This window comes from Papaver somniferum, chromosome 3 (genome assembly GCF_003573695.1).
Source record: "Papaver somniferum cultivar HN1 chromosome 3, ASM357369v1, whole genome shotgun sequence".
Taxonomy (NCBI): Eukaryota; Viridiplantae; Streptophyta; class Magnoliopsida; order Ranunculales; family Papaveraceae; genus Papaver; species Papaver somniferum.
In genome coordinates, this window is record NC_039360.1 from 22908052 (window position 1) to 22920537 (window position 12486).

Here is a 12486-nt window from a genome sequence, read left to right on the forward strand (position 1 = left end):
TTTAATATGTTTGTCTGATAGTCATGATGATACGTATAAAACGCTTTTTCCATGGAAAAACGGTCATAGCAACGGTTCTCTGTCTCCGTTTGCAAATCCGATTTCGAACATTGATTTCTTATTTTTGCTGTAAAGGAATCTGATTTCTTTCTCGAGGAGTTGCGAGGCTTTTTCGAGTGCTGCTTAAAAAATGGTTGGGACACTATATTCATCCTGCGCAGCTCGTGTGTAATGGATGGATAACTTTTTTTTTTTTTTTGGAGGAAGCCATGTGATGGCCTCTAATTGTTTTGCAAAAATTAAATAGACACTTTATGTTACGTGGCTCGGGCATAACTAAGGTTGCACATGAACCGGTGCGGTGAATCCGGTACTTGTACCTGGTGTTGACCGGTATCTCAATTTGAGGACCCGTACCTGTAGCTGTATCCATAATCAATCTTTCGTTCCTGTCTCAAGATTGCATTTATAGAAATTACACCAGCATCAATTCTTGTTTCCTACCGAAATCGTTCTCAACATTTCATCTTGATGCCACCATGAAAATTAACTCAAACCCATGGCAGTAAATCAAATGTTGGCCGTAACTTAACATCAGATTCACATCCATTACAGTTTAACATTCACCATCCAACCAATTTGACATCCAAAAAACCCAAATCCACAAAAAAAAAACTCAAACAAAAACGTACGTAAAACATTTTGAATAAGAAGTATACACATAAAAAGATATGATTCTTACCATCAAAAAACTTAAAATCAACAGAATATAGAAGAAGAAACGTTTATTTCAAAACCCTAAATAAGACAATTATAGATCAACCGAGCCAGTAATTCTTTTAATTGTAGTAAGAAATAAACCCAATTTTCTATTCTCGCTCCAACAACACCAGATTTAAAATCCTAACTTCAATTCTTCTTCTCTGATTCCTCAAATCACCTTTAATACAGCTTTTATCTTCGATTCGTCACCAACACATTAATCAATTGACATAAACAGTCAACTCTTCTTCCTTTACAAACCCTAAATCTCCGTTACCTTCACCAATTTCAGATTCTTAGATTCTTTTTCTTCATCAGCATAATCATCTTCATTTAATCTCCATCTTCAACAGAGAACAAACACCACCTCTGGTTTCATTCAAAAATAAAAATTTCTCCTCTTCAATCTCCAGTGCCGCTATCTCATCTTCGGTGTAGCTTTGAAAAAAAAGAAAAGATGAATCGGTAAATAATATGTCTCAAATACCTAGGATGGATGACCAAGATTTAAAAGTAATTAAAAGATCTAACGACTGATATCAACCGAGTTCTTTGGTCCCGTACAAGACGGTACTCCCCCAGAACCAATGCATGTACCGGTCTGCTCCGTTTCTCAAGTTTCACTCCCGATCCTGTACCGTCTACTCGGGTTCCGGTTCAATTCCGGCCCGATTTTTCCGGTTCCAAACCGGTTCTTGTGCGTCCTTAGGCATAACCGTAATATCCCTACCCGTAAGAAGATCTCTGGAAAACAAGTGCATTGTGCGTAAATTGGAGGGAGAGGCGACGTACCATCTCCTACTTCATTGTTCAGGCTGGGTGCTATGATTGTTCAAGATTTAAGCTGGTGCCACGTTACTCTGAAACACCTCCCAACCCTTATAGTGGTTTAAGATTCCTTCTTAAAGCGTCTAACAATTGGGCGTCTGACGTCTTATTATTGGTCGTTTGACCCAATCAAATGAGTTAAAGCGCCAAATAATTAGATGCTTCTGGATTATCCCAAAAAATCAGAACCTCCATTTTATACTGTTGTCCTTTTTTTTTCCTTGACCTAGGTTTGCATGTACGATTCCTAGCCTAATATCGAGGTGTTTGAAGACAAATTTATAAGGGGTATTTGCTTGTGCTTGTTGTGGTTCTTTTGAACCTATTTTCCCCAAGTTTCCTCTACAAACAAGAAGAAGGTATGTAGAGCAACTTTAAGTTGATTTTTTGATATTTTTGTGATTTTTGATTTGGAATTACAACCAAAGATGTGTTGGTTTAATACTTTTATAGTTTTTTATGGTTTGATTGATATTGTTGATTCAATTTTAGAAATACTTAACGTTTTAAGGTTTCATTAGAAAATGAATCTGATATGAAATTCGATGTAGAATTTGATATGTATAATATTGTGGTTATAATGTTTATGATGCTTGTGTATAAATTAATAATTAAGCATGGCATAAAATCATGGATTCATTAAGGTTGTTTTGATGATTATTGGTTTTGTATGTGTGGTAATAGTGTTTGCGGTAAAATTGATAATGTCATTATGAATGGTTTTGATTATTCACATATTTAAATTGAGCATGATTTTATGTTTGCATAATTAGATAATGGAAGAGGACATTGATTTGGATAAGTTTGAGATATCATCTAGAATAGATGGTCCATTAAGACATATAATTGATAGTGATATCATTCATGATCGTCTTAAGAGTAAATACAGAAGCATTTGGGGTAGTGTGAAGGAGGTTTATGAAATAGTAGTTGAAAATAACCTCTTGACACGTACGCTTTGTGACAACCGTGGTTTTTCTTCCGTGTTTCAATTTTCTTTCAAGAATGCGGACCAAGGCTTAACTGAAGCAACTATGGAGATGAGGTGGAAGAAGACGGAGACTTTCCATTTCTTGAGTTTGAGGTTAAATTGGAACTTTTAGACTTCAATTGGTTGACAGGTTTTCCAATTGGAGGAAATAAGGAAATTCCAACACTTCCAAGACAAAGATTTGTTGCATCAGATTATGAAGAAATGGATGACAAATATTTCTGGGGAGTGTTGGACCATTATGAATTTCGAAAGACAAATAACGAGGATGTTCCAGTATGTGAATCAAAGAAAAGTTAGTTACAATTATATCACTTAGCTAGTTACATTAAATTAGACAGTCAACGTCAAAAAATGTAATTGACAATACGAGTATTGCTGAGGAATTGACAAGAATGTTTTTATTTTGGTGTATTGGGTATTTTTTTTAGCATACCTCACATGAAGAGTTGACAAACATTGGTGTGTCGTGTTAGAAAATTTGGAAAACTTGGGCAATTACGATTTGGGTAATTTGTATAAATGGATTGATATTTGGGTAGCAATGAGAAAAAGGATATGGGTGGGATGTGAATGATTTTTGAATATTGGTATTATTTTTACTTTCGTAACTCTCAACCAGTTTTGAACAATGACTTAGGAGATAATGACTTTGATTGTCGCCCTGTCATTTCACTTTTTCGTCCCTCCAACATAGATGTTTTTAGAGCATTGTTGAGTCGAACCCGGATGCGTTGCTATCTCAAGCATGTTTTTCAATGTTAGTGATCAAAACTATAAGTCTTGATTCCTAGTCTATTATAGCTAAGTCTCAGACTAGGATAGAAATTGTAGTTGAGCTCAAGGACTTCATGGAGATTCATCATACAAGAAGAAGAACTACTCAAGGAACCGGTGGAACTTCTCGACAAAAAGGTATGTGAAGACTTGAACTTATCTGTCACTCAAAATTTTATCTACTCTATCTCCTACTTCTTGAGATAAAAAGTCGTATGCTATATATAGACTTAGATTATACACATTTGGATTTCGATCCGAGTATACTTCGCCTATCTATATCTCAAAATATGTGTTGGTAAGCGTTTCGCTTCGACCATGTTTATCTTTACCTAGTGACGAAAGTCATGATATGTTTCAATCACTTTGAAAATTTCTTTGACGAGAAATGGTGTAACAACTGTATAACGTCCTCTAAGAATGTTTCAATGGTTGGAATGAGAGTTTAGATTACATAACCAATGATGACATAAGTATTTTTGTGGAAACACATATGTGCATAAGTCCTATCCCTTGAACAAAAGTTTGGGAACTTTGTTGATCAAGAGAAACCGGAAGAATGGCTTGTTGCCAAGTCCGCAAACTGCCGAAATTCTCATCCTAAGAAATTCTGCTGGAGTTGACAAACTTGTTGCGTGAAGACCAGTCCGCGAACCGGAGGAAAGTCTTTGCCGAGAAATTCTGCTGGAGTTTGTAAACTCTGCCCGGTTGCTTAAGTCCGCGAACCTAGTGTGTGAACTTAAGAAGGTTATATATCTGAAGATGATTTCTGAACTTAAACTTATAAAGACTAAGGATTGGCAAACCGTGGCTATAAAGTTCATGAACCGATTCAAGTGAATCAAATCATCTTTGCTTCAATTGTGTCTTGTGTAGTACATAAGATTTCCTAGCAATTGAAAAACTCTCTAACTAGTTCATTTGTGTCATTTGAACTAGTTATGGTGAAGAATAATATGGTTGGTATGAAATGCTCATATGGCTAACTTTTTGGTTAACTATTGTTGAACCAACAATGTACATGTTTGGGTACGGTTAACAAACCTAGAATCGAGCATTTCATTTGTGTATAACAAGCTAAGTTTTTGATCTAACGGTTGAGAAATATTAGCTTGGATCTAAATCAGGTTTTCATCTAACGGTGGATATTGTTTGCTTTGTGACCAAGGCGAAACCCTGATTTGAAAGACTATATAAGGAGACATCTAGCAACTCTGCAAAACTAATCCCCACACCTCACGTGTGATACTAGTTTGCGTGCTAGAGTCGTTTCTCCTTTAACCTTTGGTTTTCTTCTTCTAAAACCAGGTTAACGACTTGAAGACTTCACTGGTATTTTGAAGCCATACCAATACTACTTTTATCGTAGTTTTGTGATTTGATCTTGCATCTTCTATAGTACGAGTACAATCAGATTGATTGGCTTGAGATTGATATCTCCGATAGGCAAGATATAAAAAGTAATCACAGACATATTCGTCTCATTGTTTGTGATTCCGCAACATCTTGTTTCGCTACCATACGATTAAGATTGTTGTGAGGTGATTGATTTATCTAGGCTGTTCTTCGGGAATATAAGACCGGATTATCAATTGGTTCTTGTTCACCTTGATTATTATCAATATACGGAACAAAGACTTTAGGGTTTTCTGTGGGAGACACATTGATCCTTTGATAGACTTGTCTGTGTGAGACAGATTTGTTTATTGTCAAAGCCTGCGATTTTGGGTCGTATCAACTCTTAGTTGTGGGTGAGATCAGCTAAGGAATCAAGTGCGCAGTATCCTGATGGGATCAGAGGCGTGGGGAGTACAACTGTACTTTGGATCAGTGGGAAACTGATTGGGGTTCAACTACAGTCCAGTCCGAAGTTAGCTTGGAGTAGTCTAGTGTCTGTAGCGGCTTAATACAGTGTGTGTTCAATCTGGACTAGGCCCCGGGGTTTTTCTGCATTTTTCGTTTCCTCGTTAACAAAATTCTGGTGTCCGTGTTATTTCTATTTCCGCATTATATTTGTTATAATTGAAATAATACAGGTTGTGCGTTAGTTCAATCAATTGGAGAATCCGACCTAACAGTTGTTGATTGATATTGATTGACACTTGGATTTTAGTCTTTGGTACCATCCAAGTAATTCCTTATATTTGATTAGTACTCGCAGTTTCTATTTGAGGAAATCAAACCAAGAGAGAGATATAAACTCGTTGTTGTAGTTTTAATTGATTGAGTCTTGTTGATTCTCTTAAAAGTATATTCGAGTTTGTCCATACAGATTGCTAAGCGAAATATTGGGTGGTGTTGTTAGAACCCCGCTTTTTCAATTGGTATCAGAGCAAGTAAACACGTTCAAGACCTCAAAAGTCTGTGTTTGTAGCAATCTGACTATATGGACCATAAAGTCTTTATTGACGCTTCACCAGGTTTAAAAACCAACCGTAGAAAAAAGTCCGATAAACTGGTTACTCTTCAAAAGAGGTTGGATGAACAAATCCGGATCAACACTGGTTTTGTTGCAGAAATTCAATTCTTAAGGATTTGATATCTGATAATAGTCCCTTGGTGAATCTGAGAAACTCCAGTTGTTCCTCTTTAAAGAATAGTCGTAAATCAGATGGTAATCAACGATCGGTTGTTGTGAAAATTGATATGACTAGGAACCACTCAAAAAAACTTCAAGATTTTGGACCATATTGTTGTTGTGATTCTTCCAATCACCTTCAACAGGTTTGGATGTCGTTTCAAAAGATTCTGAATGTTGCCAGTAATCTTTGTAAGAAAACTAAACAACTTTTTGATATTCTGAAAGGACATACAAAACTATAAGGAAACTCTAAATAGAGAAGTACTAATAGTATGGGTGCCTTTGCTTTAAGATCTACGTCTCCTTTTCAATGGTTTCTTGATAGTGGTTGTAGTTGACATATGACAGGTGATCTCACATAGTTTGTTTCGTATATTGACTATGAAGGAGGTCCTGTAACGTTTGGAGATGGGAGTTGTTGCTACATCAGCAAGAAGGGAACGATCAAATTGCCCGGTGTTCCAGAAATCCATGATGTAGTATACGTAAAAAGTATGACTGCTAATCTTCTTTATATTAGTCAAATTTGTGACAAAGGCCATCGAGTTATCTCCAATGCAAATGGATGTGACATTGTAGACAAAACTGGAAAAGTAATTTTTCAAGGAACTCGTGGTAAAAACAATTGTTATCTACTTGATACTCAGTTTAGCAACCGTTGCAATTTGACTAAGGTGGAATCTACACATCTTTGCATGAGCGTTTTGGTCACATCAATTATCCTCTTCTAACTAAGATCATTAACAAAGAACTTGTTAGAGGCATTCCCAAAATCAATGCAAAGATTGAAGGTGTATGTGGTGCCTGTCAAAAGGGTAAGCAAACGAAAGTTCACCACAAATCATCTCGAGATATTCTCACTAAATATCCACTTGATTTAATTCATATGGATCTCTTCGGACCAATTCAACAACCCACTGTTGCTGGTAAGAAGTATGCTTTAGTTATGGTAGATGATTACACCAGATTCACTTGAGTTGCATTTCTATCTCAAAAGAATGAAACTCTTGGTGAATTCAAGATTATTGTTAAAAGGATCCAGAACGAACAAGGTCGCAAACTAAATAAAATTAGAAGCGATCGTGGAATTGAATTCAAAGACACCAAAGTATTTGAATTCTGTGACGAACTGGGGATCATTCAACAATACTCACCACCTATGACTCCTCAAGCTAATGGAGTTGCTGAAAGAAAGAATAGTAATATTCAAGAAATAACCAGAGTAATGCTCCATAACAAAAACTTACCATTAATATTTTGGGGAGAAGTTGTTTTTACAACATGTTACTTGATCAACCGTGTGTATTTACAGTCTAAAACCCTTAACACTCCTTATGAGTTGTGCTATGGAAGGAAACCCAACCTACACTATCTCAGGGTGTTTGGAAGTAAGTGCTATATTATGAAAGATCGAGAACAGAAAGGGAAATTCGACACAAAAAGTGATGAAGGTATCTTTCTTGGTTATGCTTCTGATAGTCGTGGTTTACGAGTGTTTAATCTCAGAACACAAGTCATGATGGAATCTGCTAATGTGATCATCGACGACATTAGTAACTTTCGTCATGATAATACTCCTGCTGAATTGCCTCCAACCGATACAATTGACAAAGTCAAAGAAATACCAGAATCAGTTGAAGTTATCCCAACTATTGTTGATCCTGACATTTCTAGTGACGTGGAGAAGAGCACTGATCAAGCCATTCCTGAATACACAGGAACGTGTCCCTCCATGACATCTCTTGGTTCAAAGGAATCATGATCCCAATAGTATTATTGGAGGAAGAGATTCTACAACCAAGACAAGATGACAACTTCAAAATATGTGCAATTTTGGTTGTTATCTTTCGCAAGTAGAACCAAGAAATATTGATGAAGCTATGAACGATCCCTTTTGGGTGAATGCAATGCATGAAGAGTTAAATCAATTTCAAAGACAAGATGTGTGGGAACTTGTACCTTTTCCCTCCAATATCAATATTATTGGTACCAAATGAATATTCAAGAATAAGTTTGATGAATTTGGCACGATTGTCAGAAACAAAGCTAGACTTGTCGCTCAAGGATATTCACAGATTGAAGGGATTGACTTTGACGATACCTTTGCTCCTGTGGCATGTCTTGAGTCCATTCGTCTTTTGTTAGCTCATGCTTGTTTTCTTAAGGTTAAGCTGTTTCAAATGGATATAAAATCTGCGTTCCTAAACAAAATTTTAAAGGAGGAAGTCTATGTCTCTCAACCTAATGGATTTGAAAACCTTGATTTCCCAGATCATGTGCTAAAACTCAAAAAGGTACTGTATGGGCTGAAACAAGCACCTAGAGCCTGGTTTGAAAAACTCACCACTTCTCTCATTAGAAAAGGTTTTTCAAGAGGCGGAGCTGATAAAACCTTGTTTACCAAATAGAGTGGGAAAGATGTTGTCATTGCTCAAGTCTATGTAGATGATATTATCTATGGATCAACTTCTGAAAAATTTGCAAAGGACTTCCAAGTCTATCTTGCTAAAGAATTTGAAATGAGCAATGTTGGTGAATTAAAATTCTTCTTAGGATTACAAATTCAACAACATAAGGATGGAATTTACTTATCCCAAGAGAAGTATGCTCGAGATCTTGTGACAAGGTTCGGCCTGGATAAGTCTTCTCCAAAATTAACACCTATGCCCACTACTGGTAAACTACATAGAGATGAGAAAGGAGCAAAAGTGGATCAAAAGTTGTATCGATCTATTATTGGTAGCCTTTTGTATCTTACAACTACTAGACCTGATATTTCTTTCAGTGTTGGTTGTTGTGCCAGGTTTCAGGCAAATCCAAAGGAATCTCATCTTGCAGCTGCAAAAAGGATCATTTGATATATTAATCACACTGCCGGGTATGGTTTATCTTACACTTTTGATAGTAAAACTGATCTATCTGCTTATTCAGATGCAGATTGGGAAGGATGTGTAGAAGACAGAAAAAGTATATCATGGGGTTTTTACTATGTAAGACTGAATCTTGTAGCTTGGCATAGCAAGAAGCAAAATTCTCAATCCCTATCTACATGTGAGGCAGAATATATTGTTGCTGGATCATGCTGTACTCAACTCCTATGAATGAAACATATGCTAGATGATTATGGAGTTGATACTGGAATAATGAAGATCTTTTCTGATAACTCTAGTGCGATTCGAATCACTGAGAATCCCGTTGAGCACTCAAGAACAAAGCACATTGACATAAGGTACCATTTTATTCGTGATCTCGGTGAAAATGGTATCATAAGTATGGAATTTGTGCCTTCCGAACAACAATTGGATGATATTCTTACCAAACCATTAGACACTGCTACGTTTCAACACTTGCGGCAGTCTATTGGTGTTGTTCTGGTTCATTAAAACGTTTCTACAACTCTTGCCCCTATGCTTATCTCTATCTTTTGGACATTTGAAGTTGAAACTCCAGTAGGTTTACTCCAGTTCAGTTTCTGTAGAGTTTTTTTTTGTCTTGTTAGTGTCATTTTTGTTTCAAAATCCTTCTTATCTTTTGAAATTAAGGTCGCTCTTGTTGTTCCCTTGGGAATGACATCAAATGGGGGAGAGTTCTTTTGAACTTGTGCTTAATGGTCATATCTTGAGGGGTGTGCGGCTGTGGAATTTTAAAGGGTTTATCTTGTATCTTTAAACTCCTTGATGAATGTTATTAGCTTCGGCTATATGATTGCATCTAAATTAGATGGTATGTATTTTCTTTTGGTCATGAAATGTCTCTTACGGAAATTTCATTATGATTCCGTTCTCGTACCTTTGCCAATTTTATTGACAAAAAGGGGGAGAATTAATATGTTGTTTACACTACAAATACATATGGTTTTCGGATCATTGTGTAAGGGGGAGTGGTTTCCATGTGAGATGGAGTATTGACTAAGGGGGGGTGATACATATCACCATAGTATTATTGTTGAAGTTGTGATACAATTGGACTTTGAGACTGTGTAATAATACTATGACACCGTATAACAATGATCGAGACCGATGCTTTCTCATTGTTATAGATACGTATCTTCAACAACGATGATGCTAAACTTACAATCTTTGGGATCATTGGAGTACTTGGAAGTGACGAAGATTTCGAGGAATGTTGAAGATTAGACATGTGGAATAGGAGATACTAAAGTTTCTTTATCTTTTTTGTATTCCATATGTATTGATAGTTTTGTCACTAAAATTGACAAAAGGGGAGATTGTTAGAGCATTGCTCGGTCGAACTCGCATGCGTTGCTATCTCAAGCATGTTTGTCAATGTTAGTGATCAAAACTATAAGTCTTGATTTCTAGTCTATTATAGCTAAGTGTCGGACTAGGATATAAAGTGTAGTTGAGCTCAAGGACTTCATGGCGATGCATCATACAAGAAGAAGAACTACTCAAGGAACCGGTGGAACTTCTCGACAAAAAGGTATGTGAAGACTTGAACTTATCTGTCACTCAAAAGTCTATCTACTTTATCGCCTACTTATTGAGACAAAAAGTCGTATGTTATATATAGACTTAGATTATACACATTTGGTATTTCGAGCCGAGAATACCTCGCCTATCTATATCTCGAAATATTTGTTAGTAAGCGTTTCGCTTCGACCATGTTTATCTTTACCTAGTGACGAAAGTCATGATATGTTTCAATCACTTTGAAAATTGCTTTGACGAGAAATGGTACAACAACTATATAACGTCCTCTAAGAATGTTTCAGTGGTTGGAATGAGAGTTTAGATTACATACCCAATGATGGACATAAGTATTGTTGTGGACACACATATGTGCATAAGTCCTATCCTTTGAACCAAATTTTGGGAACTTTGTTGATCAAGAGAAACCGGAAGAATGGCTTATTGCCAAGTCCGCGAACTGCCGAACTTCTCATACCGAGAAATTTTGCTGGAGTTGACAAACTTGTTGCGTGAGTACCAGTCCGCCAACCGGCAGATATTCTTTGCCGAGATTTTCTGCTGGAGTTTGTAAACTCTGCCCGGTTGCTTAAGTCCGCGAACCTAGTGTGCGAACTTAAGAAGGTTATATGTCTGAAGATGATTTCTGAACTTAAACTTATAAAGACTAAGAAATGCAATTTGCAAACCGTGGCTATAAATTTCATGAACTGATTCGAGTGAATCAAATCATCTTTGCTTCAATTGTGTCTTGTGTAGTACATAAGATTTCCTTCCAATTGAACAACTCTCTAACTAGTTCATTTGAGTCATTTGAACTAGTTATGGTGAAGAATAATATGGTTGGTATGAAATGCTCATATGGCTAACCTTTTGGTTAACTATTGTTGAACCAATAATGTACACGTTTGGGTACGGTTAACAAACCTAGAAGCGTGCATTTCATTTGTGTATAACAAGCTAAGTTTCCGATCTAACGGTTGAGAAATTAGCTTGAATCTAAATCAGGTTTTCATCTAACGTTTGTGACCAAGGCGAAACCCTGATTTGAAAGACTATATAAGGGGACATCTAGCAAATCTGCAAAACTAATCTCCACACTTCACGTGTGATACTAGTTTGCGTACTAGAGTCGTTTCTCCTTTAACCTTTGGTTTTCTTCTTCTAAAACCAGGTTAACGACTTAAAGACTTCATTGGGATTGTGAAGCCAGACCGATACTACTTTTATCGTACTTGTGTGATCTGATCTTGCATCTTCTATCGTACGAGTACAATCAGATTGATAATCTTGAGATTGATATCTCCGATAGGCAAGATATAAAAAGTAATCACAAACATATTCGTCTCATTGTTTGTGATTCCGCAACATCTTGTTTCGCTACCATACGATTAAGATTGTTGTGAGGTGATTGATTTATCTAGGCTGTTCTTCGGGAATATAAGACCGGATTATCAATTGGTTCCTGTTCACCTTGATTATTATCAATATACGGAACAAAGACTTTAGGGTTTTTCTGTGGGAGACAGATTGATCCTTTGATAGACTTGTCTGTGTGAGATAGATTTGTTTATTGTCAAAGCCTGCGATTTTGGGTCGTAGCAACTCTTAGTTGTGGGTGAGATCAGCTAAGGAATCAAGTGTGCAGTATCCTGCTGGGATCAGAGGCGTAGGGAGTACAACTGTACCTTGGATCAGTGGGAAACTGATTGGGGTTCAACTACAGTCCAGTCCGAAGTTAGCTTGGAGTAGTCTAGTGTATGTAGAGGCTTAATACAATGTGTGTTCAATCTGGACTAGGCCCCGGGGTTTTTCTACATTTGCGGTTTCCTCGTTAACAAAATTCTGGTGTCTGTGTTATTTCTATTTCCGCATTATATTTGTTATAATTGAAATAATACAGGTTGTGCGTTAGTTCAATCAATTGGAGAATCCGACCTAACAGTTGTTGATTGATATTGATTGACACTTGGATATTGGTCTTTGGTACCATCCAATTCCTTGTATTTGATTAGTACTCGCAGTTTTTGTTTGAGGAAATCAAACCACGAGAGAGATATAAACTCGTTGTTGTACTTTTAATTGATTGAGTCTTGTTGATTCTCTTAAAAGTATAT